General features: G+C 48.7%; 2 long non-coding RNA genes across 2 annotated transcripts; both read left to right on the top strand.

Annotated features, from left to right (window-relative positions):
- Positions 1–1,406: 1,406 nt before the first annotated feature.
- LOC116970190 lies at positions 1,407–12,065 on the top strand. The gene is made up of 3 exons (XR_004411048.1): positions 1,407–1,560; positions 5,632–5,637; positions 12,056–12,065. It is a non-coding gene; the product is annotated as an uncharacterized LOC116970190 (long non-coding RNA).
- Positions 1,623–2,082, top strand: LOC116970191. The gene is made up of 2 exons (XR_004411049.1): positions 1,623–1,675; positions 1,828–2,082. It is a non-coding gene; the product is annotated as an uncharacterized LOC116970191 (long non-coding RNA).
- Positions 12,066–14,739: the final 2,674 nt, after the last annotated feature.

Consider the following 14,739-nt stretch of genomic DNA (forward strand, 5'->3'; position numbering starts at 1 on the left):
CTTCTCCCCTTCCCCTCACTTACACTGTCCTCATTCCCCTTCCCCACTTGCCTCCTCACCACCTCTCCACTCCTTCCCCCCCTCACTCCCTCCTCTCCACATGGAGCAGCGGGGGAGCTACGTGCGGATGCTCTTTGTGGACTACAGCTCTGCTTTTAATACCATCCTTCCCCACAAACTGGTGGACAAACTGGGGGACTTGGGACTTCCACACTCCACCTGCATGTGGATAAATAGCTTCCTGTCGGGTCGCAGCCAGAGAGTCAGAGTGGGCCATCACACATCCACGGCCCTCAGCCTCAGTACCGGCTCTCCACAGGGCTGCGTGCTGTGCCCCATACTCTACACCATCTACACACATGACTGCACCCCCGCCCACCACAACAACACCATTGTCAATTTTGCGTATGACACTACGGTGGTGGGACTCATCTCCGGGGGGGGGGAGTACGCCTACCGGGATGAGGCGGAGCAGCTGACAGTGTGGTGTGGAGAAAATAACCTGCTCCTCAACACCTTAAAGACAAAGGAAATAATAATAGACTTCAGGAAGAATAAAACGGACATGGTACCATTAATTATCAGAGGGGACTGTGTGGAGAGGGTGGCGGATTTCCGCTTCCTGGGAATCCATATTGAGGAGGACCTGACGCGGAGCGTGAACACCTCTGCGCTGCTGAAAAAGGTCCAGCAGAGACAGCACTTCCTGAGGGTGCTCAGGAAAAATAACATCACTCAGAGACTGCTGCTGTCCTTTTATCTGTGCTCCATTGAGAGCGCCCTAACATACTGTGTATGCGTATGGTACACCAGCTGCACAGCGGCTCAGAGGAAAGCGCTCCAGTGGGCCATTGACAACGCCCAGAGGATTGTCGGCTGCCCTCTCCTTACCTTGGAGGACTTACACAGTTCCCGCTGCATTTGCCCACTAACCCAGCCTATCCAAGTCACCTTGCAACCTCCTAGCATCCTCCTCACAGCTCACACTGCCCCCCAGCTTCGTGTCATCCGCAAACTTGGAGATGTTGCATTCAATTCCCTCGTCCAAATCATTAATATATATTGTAAATAGCTGGGGTCCCAGCACTGAGCCTTGCGGTACCCCACTAGTCACTGCCTGCCATTGAGAAAAGGACCCGTCTATTCCTACTCTTTGCTTCCTGTCTGCCAGCCAGTTCTCTATCCACATCAATACCGAACCCCCAATACCGTGTGCTTTAAGTTTTTATACTAATCTCTTATGTGGGACCTTGTCGAACGCCTTCTGAAAGTCCAGATATAACACATCCACTGGTTCTCCCTTATCCACTCTACTAGTTACATCCTCGAAAAATTCTATAAGATTCGTCAGACATGATTTACCTCTCTGTGTCCCTCACCCCCACTCTCTCTCATCTCCAGGCTGAACAGTGTCGGTCTCACAGATTCTGGAGCCGAGGATCTCGTCTCCGCTCTCAGTACAAACCGCACGGTGACGGAGCTGAACCTGGGACACAACTCCCTCACAAACAGATCTGTCCCCGCTCTCCGCTGCCTCACACTGAACCACCCGAGACTGGAGTGGGTCAAGTGAGTGTTTGTGTTAATGTTTAATGTGATAAAATATCAGGGGATCCGCGGGCTTCTCCTGTGATATTGTTTTGTAAGTGTTGTTGAAATATTAACCCCAGTCCCTGTTATTAGATTAGATTAGATAGATTAGATATAATTTATTGCCACACAGCCAGGCTGGTGGAAATTTGGGTTGTCTGCAGCGATACAATAATAAAGAGCACACAACCACAATAAAACTGTAACACAAACATCCATAGGAGGGTTAAGGGCCAGGTTATTGACACTGTTGTTTCATCTGTTTATGTCCTCTTTATTCCTCGACTTGATGCAGGCTGGGGAAGAATAAGTTCAGTCCGACCGAGAAGAAGGAACTGAGGTCGGTGCAAGAACCCAAACCCAGACTGAGAGTGGACGTGTGAACATCTCGGGGTGTAAACGTCACCGCCCTGGGGACCGGAATATTGTTGGCCGATTCCCCGCCCTCCCCTTTAAACGGCCGCCCTCCCCTTTAAACGGCCGCCCACCCCTTTAAACAGCCGCCCTCCCCTTTAAACCCCAACGCTTCCCGAGCCGGCCGGGCTGTGATGTCAGAGGCGACCCTGCCTGCTGTCAGGTGACCCGGGTACGCGGCGCTGCTGCTGATGCCGTATATCCGTTGCTGCCCTCCAGTGGGGGACGGGGGATTTGCAGCAGGACCTGCAGGATCCCGGATGCAGGGTCGGATTTAGATGAAGAGAGGCCCGAAGCTGTTCCATTTGTGAGCACCCCCCCCCCTCCCGCCAAACATCCACCCCCACGACTAGAGGAAGATTGCCCACCAGATTGACACATATTTGCAGCCGAGCGTGGCCAATGAGATAAAGGGCTGGAAAGTTGCCCTTTATTTATATATGCATATATTTATTGCCAGTGGCAGTGGCGAGTTATTGGCTTAAAGCACTATTATTCTGAAATGGAGGGCAAGGAAAAATACTGAAGGTAAGGGGGAGGTGCTGCGAGACCTGAGCGTCCTTGTACATCGTTCACAGGAGATGGAAACCCTGCCGACTGTCTATTCGGATTTTTCATATTTTTGTTATTTTTAGCGTTTGTTAAAAGTTTGTTTTAACGTACTTCGTTTTCTTTTCTGTGGGGGGAGGGGGCGATCGGGGGGAACTTTTTTTCAAGTTCCTACATTCCTGGAGATGTGATCAATTTTCGGATCAACATTCTCCGGACTCTGCGGCCTACCATCGCTGGAGCTGGAGGCCTCCTCGGATTGTCGTGAGCTCCACCGCGGGGCACGGTCTTAACATCGGAGCGAATCCCTTGCCGCCGGTGCCTGTGGAGTCTGGATTCTGGAGGATCATATAGAAACATCTAAAATTGCAAAAGGACTGGACAAGCTGGATGCAGGAAAAATCTTCCCAATGTTGGGCGAGTCCAGAACCACGGGCCACAGTCTTAGAATGAATGGGAGGCCATTTAATACTGAGGTGAGGAAAAACGTTTTCACCCAGAGAGTTGTGAATTTGTGGAATTCCCTGCAACAGAGGGCAGTGGAGGCCAAATCACTGGATGAATTAAGAGAGAGTTAGATAGAGCCCTAGGGGCTAGTGGAGTAAAGGGATTTGGGGAGAAGGCAGGCACGGGTTTAGTTTCAGATTCAGATTCAACTTTAATTGTCATTGTCAGTGTACAGTACAGAGACAACGAAATGCAGTTAGCATCTCCCTGGAAGAGCGACATAGAATATGATTTCAATAAATAAATCTATTTACATGCATACAGTCATAGTGTTTTTCCTGTGGGAGGAGTGTCAGGGGGGGGGGTGATTGGCAGTCACCGAGGTACATTGTTGAGTAGTGTGACAGCCGCAGGGAAGAAGCTGTTCCTGGACCTGCTGGTCCGGCAACGGAGAGACCTGTAGCGCCTCCCGGATGGTAGGAGGGTAAACAGTCCATGGTTGGGGTGTGAGCAGTCCTTGGCGATGCTGAGCGCCCTTCGCAGCCAACGCTTGCTTTGGACAGACTCAATGGAGGGGAGCGAGGAACCGGTGATGCGTTGGGCAATTTTCACCACCCTCTGCAGTGCTTTCCGGTCGGAGACAGAGCAGTTGCCATACCATACTGTGATACAGTTGGTAAGGATACTCTCGATGGTGCAGCGGTAGAAGTACACCAGAATCTGAGGAGACAGATGGACCTTCTTCAGTCTCCTCAGGAAGAAGAGACGCTGGTGAGCCTTCTTGACCAGAGTTGAGGTATTGTGGGTCCAAGAGAGGTCATCGGAGATGTTGACCCCCAGGAACCTGAAGCTGGAAACACGTTCCACCTCCGTCCCGTTGATGTGGATGGGGGTGTGCGTGCCGCCCCTAGACTTCCTGTAGTCTACAATGAGCTCCTTGGTCTTCTTGGAGTTAAGGGCCAGGTTGTTGTCAGCGCACCATGCTGCTAGGAGCTGGACCTCCTCCCTATAAGCCGACTCATCGTTTTTGCTGATGAGGCCAATCACCATTGTATCATCTGCATACTTGATGATGGTGTTAGTACCATGTACAGGTGTGCACTCGTAGGTGAAGAGGGAGTAGAGGAGGGGGCTCAATACACAGCCCTGTGGAACGCCGGTGTTCAGGGTGAGGGTTGAAGAGGTGTGGTTGTCTAACCTAACAGACTGGGGTCTGTTGGTTAGAAAGTCCAGTATCCAGTTGCAGAGGGATGGGTCGATGCCCAGGTTACCGAGTTTGGTGATCAGTTTAGAGGGTATAATGGTGTTGAATGCTGAGCTGTAATCGATGAACAGCATTCTTACGTAAGTGTCTCTGTTGTCGAGGTGGGAGAGAGCGGAGTGAAGTGCCGTTGAGATGGCATCCTCCGTACTCCTGTTCTTGCGATAGGCAAACTGATAGGGATCCAATGTGGGGGGTAGGCAGCCTTTGAGGTGCGCCAGGACCAGCCTCTCGAAGCACTTGGTGATGATGGGAGTAAGTGCAACTGGGCGAAAGTCGTTGAGGCTTGCCGCAGTGGAGTGTTTTGGCGGTGGTGGCTTTAAGGCACGTGGGGACAACTGCTTGGGCAAGTGACAGGTTGAAGATGTCAGTCCAGACGTCAGTCAGCTGCGCAGCACAGGCCCTGAGGATGCGCCGGGGATGCCGTCAGGGCCAGCAGCCTTACGTGCATTAGTCCTACTCACTGCCACGCACACGTCGTAGGGGGTGAGTGTGAGGGGTTGGTAATCAGCAGGGAGCACAGCCTTGATGGCTGTCTCTAGATTGTCCCTGTCGAAGCGGCCATAGAAGTGGTTAATCTCCTCAAGGAAGGAGGCGTCGCTGGATGAGGGGATGGTGTTTACTGATTGGGGACGATCAGCCATGATCACAATGAATGTTGTTTCTGGCTCGAAGGGACGAATGGCCTTCTCCTGCACCTCTTTTCTACGTTTTTGTTCTCAACACCATCACCCACTCACCCTATCGCCCCTCCCGAACCCTCCACACACTTCTGAACCCTTTCTGCACTCTTCACACCCTCTCACGTTCCTGAACCATCGTGAATCATTTCTTACCACACCCTCCTGAACACTCTCTGCACTATTAACACTCCTCTCCCTCGAAACCCATCCCCGCACTCCCGAACCGGTCTGCTCCCCCCAATCCTGAACACCGCCCCCACACCCACACTCCTCGACCATCTCTGCATGGCTTACCCATTTTCTTAAACTGTGGCCCCTGGTTCTGGACTCCCCCAACATCGGGAAAATGTTTCCTGCGTCTAGCGTGTCCAAACCCTTAATAATCTTATATGTTTCAATAAGATCTCCTCTCAGATTCCAGAGTATACAAAACCAGCCGCTCCATTCTCTCAGAATATAACAGTCCCGCCATCCCGAGAATTAAGTTTGTGAATCTACGCTGCACTCCCTGCACTCGTCAAATTAGGGGACCAATACTGCACACAATACTCCAGGTGTGGTCTCAATAGGGCCCTGTGCATCTGCAGGAGGACCACTTTGCTCCTGTACTCGATTCCTCTTGTTACAAAGGCCGAATGCCATTCGATGTCTTCACTGCCTGCTGTTACTGCATGCTTACATCCATAGGCTGATGTCCGGGAACATTACCATCTGGTTTGGGAATTGCTCTGCCAAGGACAAGAAGGCTCTGCAGAGAGTAGTGCGTTCGGCCGAACGCACTATGGGAACTTCACTTGCCCCCCTGCAGGAACTATACATCAGGAGGTGCAACTCCAGAGCCAACAATATCATGAAAGACCCCTTCCACCCCTGCAACGGACTGTTCCAGCTGCTACAGTCAGGCAAACGCCTCCGTTGCCATGCGATGAGAACGGAGAGGTTGAGAAGGAGTTTCTTCCCAGAGGCCATTCGGACTGTAAACGCCTATCTGACCAGGGACTAACTCTACTGAACGTTTTTCCTTCCATTATTTATTATGTAAAAGAATATGTGTGTTATGATTGTGTTTATAGTTTGTTTGGTTGTTTGTCTTTTGCACAAAAGTCCGCGAGCATTGCCACTTTCATTTCACTGCACATCTCGTATGTGTATGTGACAAATAAACTTGACTTGACTTGACTTGACTTGAACAATAACCCCCAGATCTCGTTGTACTTCCCCTTTTCCCAACGACGCCATTTAGATAGTAATCTGCCTTCCTGTTTTTGATACCAAAGTCAATAACCTCACATTTATCCACATTAAACTTCATCCGCCATGCATCTGCCATCTCCCCCAACGTGTCCAAGTCACTATGCATTCTCACGGCATCCTCTTAACAGTACACATTGACACCCAGCTTTGTGTCATCTGCAAATTGCTAATGTTACTTTCAATCCCTTCATCCAAATCATTGATGGATATTATAAATAACCGCTGTCCCAGCACCGAACCTCGTGGTACCCAACTAGTCACTGCCAGCCATTCTGAAATGGACCCGTTAATCCCTACTATTGTGAGTTCAGTAGTCTTATGGCCTGGGGGATGAAGCTGTTGCAGAACCTGGTTGTCCCGCTCTTCATGCTGCGGTACCTCCTCCCAGAGTTCAGCAGTGTAAACAGTCCATATTGTGGGTGTGTGGGGGCTCTGGTAATGCCCTTAGCTCTTGTCAGACAGCGTTTGTAACCAATGTCCATGATGGAAGGAAGAGAAGTCCCAATGATTTTTTCCGCTGTCCTCACCACTCTCTGAACGCACTTCCAGTCCGCATCTGTACAGCCGCCGCATAGAGATGCAGCTGGTCATGGCTGATTCAATGGTGCTTCTGTGGAATGTGGTGAGGATGGGAGGGTGGAGGTGTGATCTTCTCATCCTGCGGAGGAAGTACAAACGCTGCTGTGCCCGTTTTACCAGAGATGTGATGTTTGTAGTCCAAGTTAAGGTATCCGTTATATGCACTCCCAGGAACTTGATGCTTTTCACCTGCTCCACTGCTAAGTTGTTGATGCACAGCGGAGTGTGACTGGGCTGATTTTTCTTTCTGAAGTCGAAGACAATCTCCTTGGTTTTGTCCACATTTAGGAGAAGGTTGTTCCTGCTGCACCAGCTCACCAGCTGCTCCATCTCCTCTATGTATGCCTGGTCGTCGTTGTTGCGGATGAAGCCCACTACTGTTGTGTCATCCGCGTATTTGATGATATGGTTAGTAGTGGACCTGGCGACACAGTCATGTGTCATCAATGTGAAGAGCAGCGGACTCAGGACACAGCCCTGAGGGGAGCCGGTGCTCAGTGTGATGACCGAGGAGGTGTTCTTCCCCACCCGCACAGACTGGGGTCTTTCAGAAAGGAAATCCAGGATCCAGTTGCATAGTGTGGTATTGAATCCTAGGGGTGCCAGTTTGCTCACCAGATGCACGGGGATTATCGTATTGAATGCTGAGCTGACGTCAACAAACAGCATCCGCACGTGGGTGTTCTTCTCCTCCAGGTGTTGTAGGCTCAGGTGGACTGCAGAGGAGATAGCATCCTCTGTGGAGCGGTTCGGGCGATAAGCAAACTGGAGCGGGTCAAAACTGGAGGGGAGTTTAGAGACCACGTGCTGCTTAATAAGCCTCTCAAAGCACTTTATTATTATTGGTGTGAGTGATACGGGGCGGTAATCATTCAGGCTGGTTATTGTGGACTTTCTGGGAACTGGTATGATGGTGGCTGTCTTGAAACATGATGGAACAATGGCCTGGTTCAGGGAGGTGTTAAGAATGTCTGTCAGAACCAGAGCCAGCTGGTCGGCACATCCCCTAAGCAGACGCCCCGGTATGTTATCCGGTCCGGCTGCCTTTCTCTTGTCAATGCCCTCCAGGATTCTGCGGACTTCAGCAGTTTCAAAAGACAGTGTCTGTTCTCCTGGTTGAGGCTCTAATTTCCTCACTGTAGTGGTGTTCAGTGCCACAAACCTGCCGAAATGATTATTGAGTTAATTGAGAAAGTCTGTGTCATCCTTACAAGACATCAGGAATCGAATATAGGACCAAAGAGGAGCAACAACCTATGTGCCGGTGAGCTTAACATCTGCAGTTGTTAAGTGACTCGAGAGTATTCTGAGGGTAAAGTTATACAGGCATTTAAATGGACAAGGGCTGACCAGGGATAGTCAGTATGGTTTTGCCCGTGGGAGATTTGTGCCTTACAAAGCTGATTGGATTTTAAAGACATGATCAAAAAGGTTGATGAGGGCCGAGCTGTAGATGTTGTATACATTGAATTCAGTAAGGCGTTCGACAAGGTTCCGCATGGAAGGCTGCTCTGGAAGGTTAAATCGCATGAGATCCAAGGAGAGATTGCTGAATGGATAGCAAATTTGCTCCAAGGAAGGAAGCAGAGGGTGATGGTGGAAGGTTGCTTCTCGGACTGGAGGGCTGTGACTAGTGGTGTGCCTCAAGGTTCGTTCCTGGGCCCGTTATTGTTTTTCATCAATATCAATGATTTGGATGAGAACACACGGGGCAAGATTAGCAAGTTTGCTGATGTGACAAAAGTAGTTTTGCAGTTAGTGAATATGGTTGTGAACGATTACAGCAGAATCTGGATCAATTGGCCAGTTGGACGGAGGAATGGTCGATGGCATTTCATACAGAAAAGTGTGAGGTGTTGCATTTTGGGACGTCTAACAAGGGCAGGACCTACACAGTAAATGGTAGGCATCTGGGTAGTGTTGTAGAGCAGAGGAATCTAGGAGAACAAGTGCATGGTTCCTTGAAGGTCCATTCGCAGGAAGATTGGCCTTCATCAGTCAGAGTATTAGGCATAGAATTTGGGAGGCCATGTTGCAGTTGCGTAATATGTTGGTGACAACGCATTCAAGAATATTGTGTCCAGTTCCGGGCACCATGTTGTAGGAAATAAAGTGTCAAGCTTGAAACGGTTCTGAAAAGATTCACGAGCATATTGCCACGACTGGAGGTGTGAGCTACAGGGAAGGGGTGAATAGGCCGGGTCTGTATTCCACGGAACGCAGGAGGATGAGGGGAGATCTTATAGATATTTACAAAATCATGAGAAGAATAGATCGGTTAGATGCAGCGTCTTTTGCCCAGAGTAGGGGAATCGGGAACCAGAGGACATAGGTTTAAGGTAAAGGCGAAAAGATTTAATATGAATACGGGGGGTAACTTTTCACACGAGGGGTGGTGGGCAGACGGATCAATCTGCCAGAGGAGGTAATTGAGTCTGGGACTATCCCGTCGTTTAGGGAACAATTGGACTGGTACATTAATAGGACCGGTTTGGAGGGATAGGCCAAGAGCAGGCAAGTGGGACAAGTGTAGCTGGGACATTGATGGCCGGTGTGGGCGACTTGAAGCGAAAGACCTGTTTCCACACTGGATCACTCTATCACAATGACTCCAATGCCCAGTATCAGTTCACTTCTCTTTCTGCAGTGAACCTATTGGCGATTGTGATCCTGGCCCGGGGAAAGTGCGGCCTCTCCACCTGCACCACTCGCTACTTGGTGGCCATGGCAGCTGCCGATCTACTGGTCATCATCACCGAGGACATCTTGTATCATGTCCGATACCATTACTTTCTGTGGAGTTTCCTGACCATGACCCCTGGGTGCAGTACTGTCATTGTGCTGAAGGCCGCAGCTCGAGACTGCTCTGTCTGGTTCACCGTCAATTTCACCTTTGATCGGTTTGTCGCCATTTGTTGCCACAAGATGAAAAACAAAAATTTGCACCGGGAAAACTGCGGCTGCGGTTCTCGCAACAGTCGGCGTTCTGTTCTGTCTGAAAAACGTTCCCCTCTACTTCATATATGTACCCTTTGTGATCATCGACAATGTCCCATGGCGCTGTAAAAGGATGGTCAGTTATCATACTGACCCCGGATGGGTGGTGTATGAGTACCTCGAGAGGGTTTTGACTCCGATCGTCCCTTTCATTGTAATTCTCATGCTCAATGGTCTGACAGTCCGGCACATTTTAATCGCCAGTCGGGGCCGTCAGCGACTGAGGGGTCAGAGGAAGGGGTTGGACCGCACTGACCCCGAGATGGAGAGCAGGAGAAAATCAGTGGTATTACTCTTCGCCATCTCCGGAAGCTTCATCCTACTATGGATGACGTTTGTATTATACTTCGTCTACAATATATTCAAAGGAGCTTCAGATGGTCCGAATGTTGCTGCTCACATCGTCAGCGACTTCTCGCAAATCCTGAGCAATCTCAGCTGCTGCACGAACACATTTATTTACGCGGTCACCCAGTCTAAATTTTGAGAGGATGTGAAGAGGGCGGTGACATATCCGTTCGCTTCCGTGCTTCGGCTCATTAATAAATCCGCGCCCCCATGACAGCATCCTACAGGTGTCCGCAGTCTCTGGTTGCTTAATACACACACGCCTGTTTTGGACAGAATCTTTGGTATCTATCTATCCATCCATCCATTGATCTATATATCTATCTATCTTTTGATAATGAATATTATTTTTATATATATATATATATATATATATAAATATATATATATATATATATATATATATATATATATATATATATATATATAAATATAAATAATATTAATTATCAAAAGATAGATAGATGGATGGATGAATAGATAGATACCAAAGATTATGTCCAAAGCAGGGAGGGGGAGGGAGAGGGAGAGGGGGAGAGAGAGGGAGAGGGGGAGGGGGAGGGGAGGGGAGGGGGAGGGGGAGGGGGAGGGGGAGGGGGAGGGGGAGGGGGAGGAGGGGAGGGGTAGGGGGAGGTGGAGGGGGAGGGGGAGGTGGAGGAGGGGGCGGGGGGGGGAGGGCAGGGGGAGGGGGAGGGGGGGGGGGGGGGGGGGGGGAGGGAGAGGGAGAGAGAGAGAGAGAGTGTCTCCCATTGGGAGGGCTGGACACATCACACAGGAGGGCTGGACACCCAACACAATATTCCACCTCTCCACCAATTCCAATATGGCTGGCCAGTGGGGGGGGGAGCTTTCTGTTGCGCTAGTATGAGTGTTGTGGGTCGAAGGTACTGATTTCCAGAGGGCTAGTATGGAGTTTGTGGGCCGAATGCATTATTGGGCTGGCAGCTCAGTCACTGAGGGCTGGCAGCTCAGTCACTGAGGCCTGTACTGGCAGGGGGGCAGCAAAATACTTAGTGTTGCTGAAGACATCTGGAAGAGTTCTGTCCACAACTTCAAAGCGTTCTCTCCTAATCATTGGACATTCATCCCAAACAATCACTTTCACTTGCCTCGTGAAATGTGCCGTCTTAGAGTTCTGCTCGATGTTGCACAATGTATCCTCGGCCAGTTGGATAGGTAACTTGAATCGATAATGTGTAGTTCTTCCACCAGGCATTAATGTAGCTGCTATCCCAGAGGATACTACAGCAATAGCCACATCACCTTGACCTCTAACGTTTCCTGACATGATGTTGAAAAAGCAGCCTAAAGACAATTTCAGTTGTTAATGAACACTTTCAATCCCTTCATCCAAATCATTGATGGATATTATAAATAACCGCTGTCCCAGCACCGAACCTCGTGGTACCCCACTAGTCACTGCCAGCCATTCTGAAAGGGACCCGTTAATCCCTACTCTTTGTTTCCTGCCAGCCAACCAATTTTCTATCCATGTCAGCACTCTAACCACCTCCACAGTCCACAACGCATCCGCACACTCATGAACCATCTTTGCACGATCACTCACCCTAACCCTAACCACCCCCCCCCCCTCCCCCCCGGCCATCCCCTGTCTCGTGCACCCTTTCTACATTCTAAACATTCCATCCCGACCCTCCTCATCCCTTTCTGGGATGAAAAAAAACAGTTCCCATCCTCCTGAAGCCTCTCTGCACCATGCACACCCCATCAAATGGTGAAAAGCTTGCATAGTGGAAGCGGAGAGGATGTTTCCACCAGTGAGAGAGACTATGACCAGAGCGCACAGTTTCAGAATGAAAGGTCGTAACTTTAGAATGGGGTTGATGAAGAATTTCTTCAGCCGGAGGGTGTTGAATCTGTGGGATTCGTTGCCACACAGATCAATGGATATATTTAAGGCGGAGCTTGACAGCGGCTGCGGGTGTCAGGTGCTGTGGGGCGAAAGCTGGAGAATGCCGTTGTGAAAAACATAGAAACATAAATAAATAAGTGCAGAAGTAGGCCATTCGGCCCTTCGACCTAGCTCACCATTCAATATGATCATGGCTGATCATCTAAAATCAATCCAACGTCGTACTTTCACCAACATCCATTGAGTCCTTTAATCCAAAGAGCTAAATCTAACATTATTGAAACTCTCTGTGACTTGGCCACCACTGCTTTCTGTGGAAGAGAATCCCACAGATTCACAACTCACTGGGTGAATAATTATTTCTTCATCTCTGTCCTACATTGCCTCATATTCTTAAACTATGACCACCTGTTCTGAACTCCCCCAACATCCGGTAAATGTTTCCATCATCTAACCTTTCAAATACTTTAAGAAGGTATATATGTTTCTATGAGATTGCCTCTCATCCTTCTAAATTCCAGTTAATACAAACTAAGTCGACCCATTATGTCATCATACATCAGTCCGGCCATCCCGGGAATTAACCTGAACCGACGCTGCACTCCCTCAACACCCATAATGTCCTTCCTCAAATTAGGAGACCGAAATTGCACATAGGTGTGGTTTATCAGGGCCCTAAGTCCCTGCCTGCCATCTTGCACTAAACTCAAATCCGCTCGAAATGAAGGCCAACATGCCACTAGCTTTCTTCACTGCCTGTTGAACCTGCATGCCTACTTTCAGTGACTGATGTACAAGCTCACCCAGGTCTCGTTGCACCTCCGCTCTTCTTAAGCTGACACCATTCCGATCATAATCTGTCTTCCTGTTCTTGCCACATAAAGCTCACAATTATCCACATTATACTTTTAGGATTTCCTCAGAGGAGATGAAGGCAAAATAAGATACATTCCAGGCAAGCAAAGTGTGTGGTTACCAGCGTCGTTGGGATTCTGGGGTTAAGGATAAAATCTGATGAGCTGTGATTACATTGAGTGGCGAGGTAATGTGTAATGGCCAGTTTGGTCTGAGGAATTAATTCCTCCACCTTTCGTCGCTGTCCATCTAGAAACTGGGCACCAGAAGCCCCGAGACAATGCCAGGGATTTGAGACCACCGTGTTCAATGAAGCGTTCTGAAGTGAATCAGACAAGTAACTTGAAGTACAGAGTTGGATCTGATGAAGTGTTAAACAGTATTCCCTTTGCTGGAACAAAGCCGCTCCCAAATGCCATCCCACAATGATTATTATTTGGTGTTTCGCAACCGTAATTAAACAAATATCCACACCGTGTTAACAACGTGGATTTCACTACGGTGATGTAATCTGTTTACAAAAATATAAATCATGATCTCTATTTCTAACTCTGTTGAAATGTCACTGTCCCGGTGGAGACGGTAAATGGTATAAAATTCCAGGGATTTTTCTGCCCCAGCATTTCATTCCTGGAGATTACAGGACGTGGCATGGAGCAGAAAATAATAGACACATATCATAATGTGGAGAAAATCTGGTACGTGATCATTGTCATCGTTGGGCTCCCTGGTAAGTGAGCAGAATAATTATTTTTTTATAAACCCGCATCTTAATGTTTTGTCCTGATTCTGATCATTTTTACAAGTATCCCAAATAATGATAGTTGTACAGTAATGTCAGTGATAGTAATACCCTCCTTTGAATATACTGAGTTAATGCCTAATTTATATTAGCTTTTTCTCCGTGCTTCCTGATCTTCCTGATATAGTAGTGGCTAGAGGATCTGGGGTGACGGAGGAACTAAAGGAACTCCACATGAGGCAGGAAATTGCGTTGGGTGGACGGATGGGACTGAAGGCTGATAAATCCCCGGGGCCTGGTGGTCTTCATCCCAGGGTACTTAAAGAAGTGGCTCTAGAAATCGTGGATGCATTGTTGTTAATTTTCCAATGTTCTGTAGCTTCAGGGTCAGTTCCTATAGATCGGAGGGTAGCTGATGTTATCCCACTTTAAAAAAAAAAAGACGGTAGAGAGAAAACAGAGAATTATAGACCAGTTAGCCTGACATCGGTGGTGGGGAAGATGCTGGAGTCAATTATGAAAGATGAAATAGCCGCACATTTGTACAGCAGTAACATGATCGGTCCGAGTCGGCATGGATTTACGAAGGGGAAATCATGCTTGACGAATCTTCTGGACATTTTTGAGGATGTAACTAGGAAATTGGACAAGGGAGAGCCAGTGGATGCAGTGTGCCTGGATTAGTGGGCAAAATAAGGGCACATGGTATTGGGAGTAGAGTGCTGAAATGGATAGAAAATTGGTTGGCTGATAGGAAAAAAAGGTGTAGGGATTTACGTGTCCCTTTCAGAATGGCAGGCAGGGACTTGTGAGGTACCGCAAACCTCGGTGCTGGGACCGCAGCTATTTACCATATACATCAACGATTTGGATGAAGGGATTCATAGTAACTTTAGCAAATTTGCAGACGACACAAAGCTGGGTGGCAGTGTTAACTGTGAAAATATGCTGTGAGAATGCAGCGTGACTTGTACAGGTTGGGAGAGTGGGCAGATGCATGATAGATGAAGCTTAATGTGGATAAATGTGAGTTTACCACTATGGTATCGAAAACAAGAAGGCAGATTATTATCTAACTGGCGTCAAGTTGGGTAGAAGGGAAGTGCAACGGGATCTGGGGGGTCCTTGTTCATCAGTCTTTGCAAGT

The sequence above is a fragment of the Amblyraja radiata genome, unplaced genomic scaffold (assembly GCF_010909765.2).
Source record: "Amblyraja radiata isolate CabotCenter1 unplaced genomic scaffold, sAmbRad1.1.pri scaffold_622_ctg1, whole genome shotgun sequence".
In the NCBI taxonomy this organism is placed as follows: Eukaryota; Metazoa; Chordata; class Chondrichthyes; order Rajiformes; family Rajidae; genus Amblyraja; species Amblyraja radiata.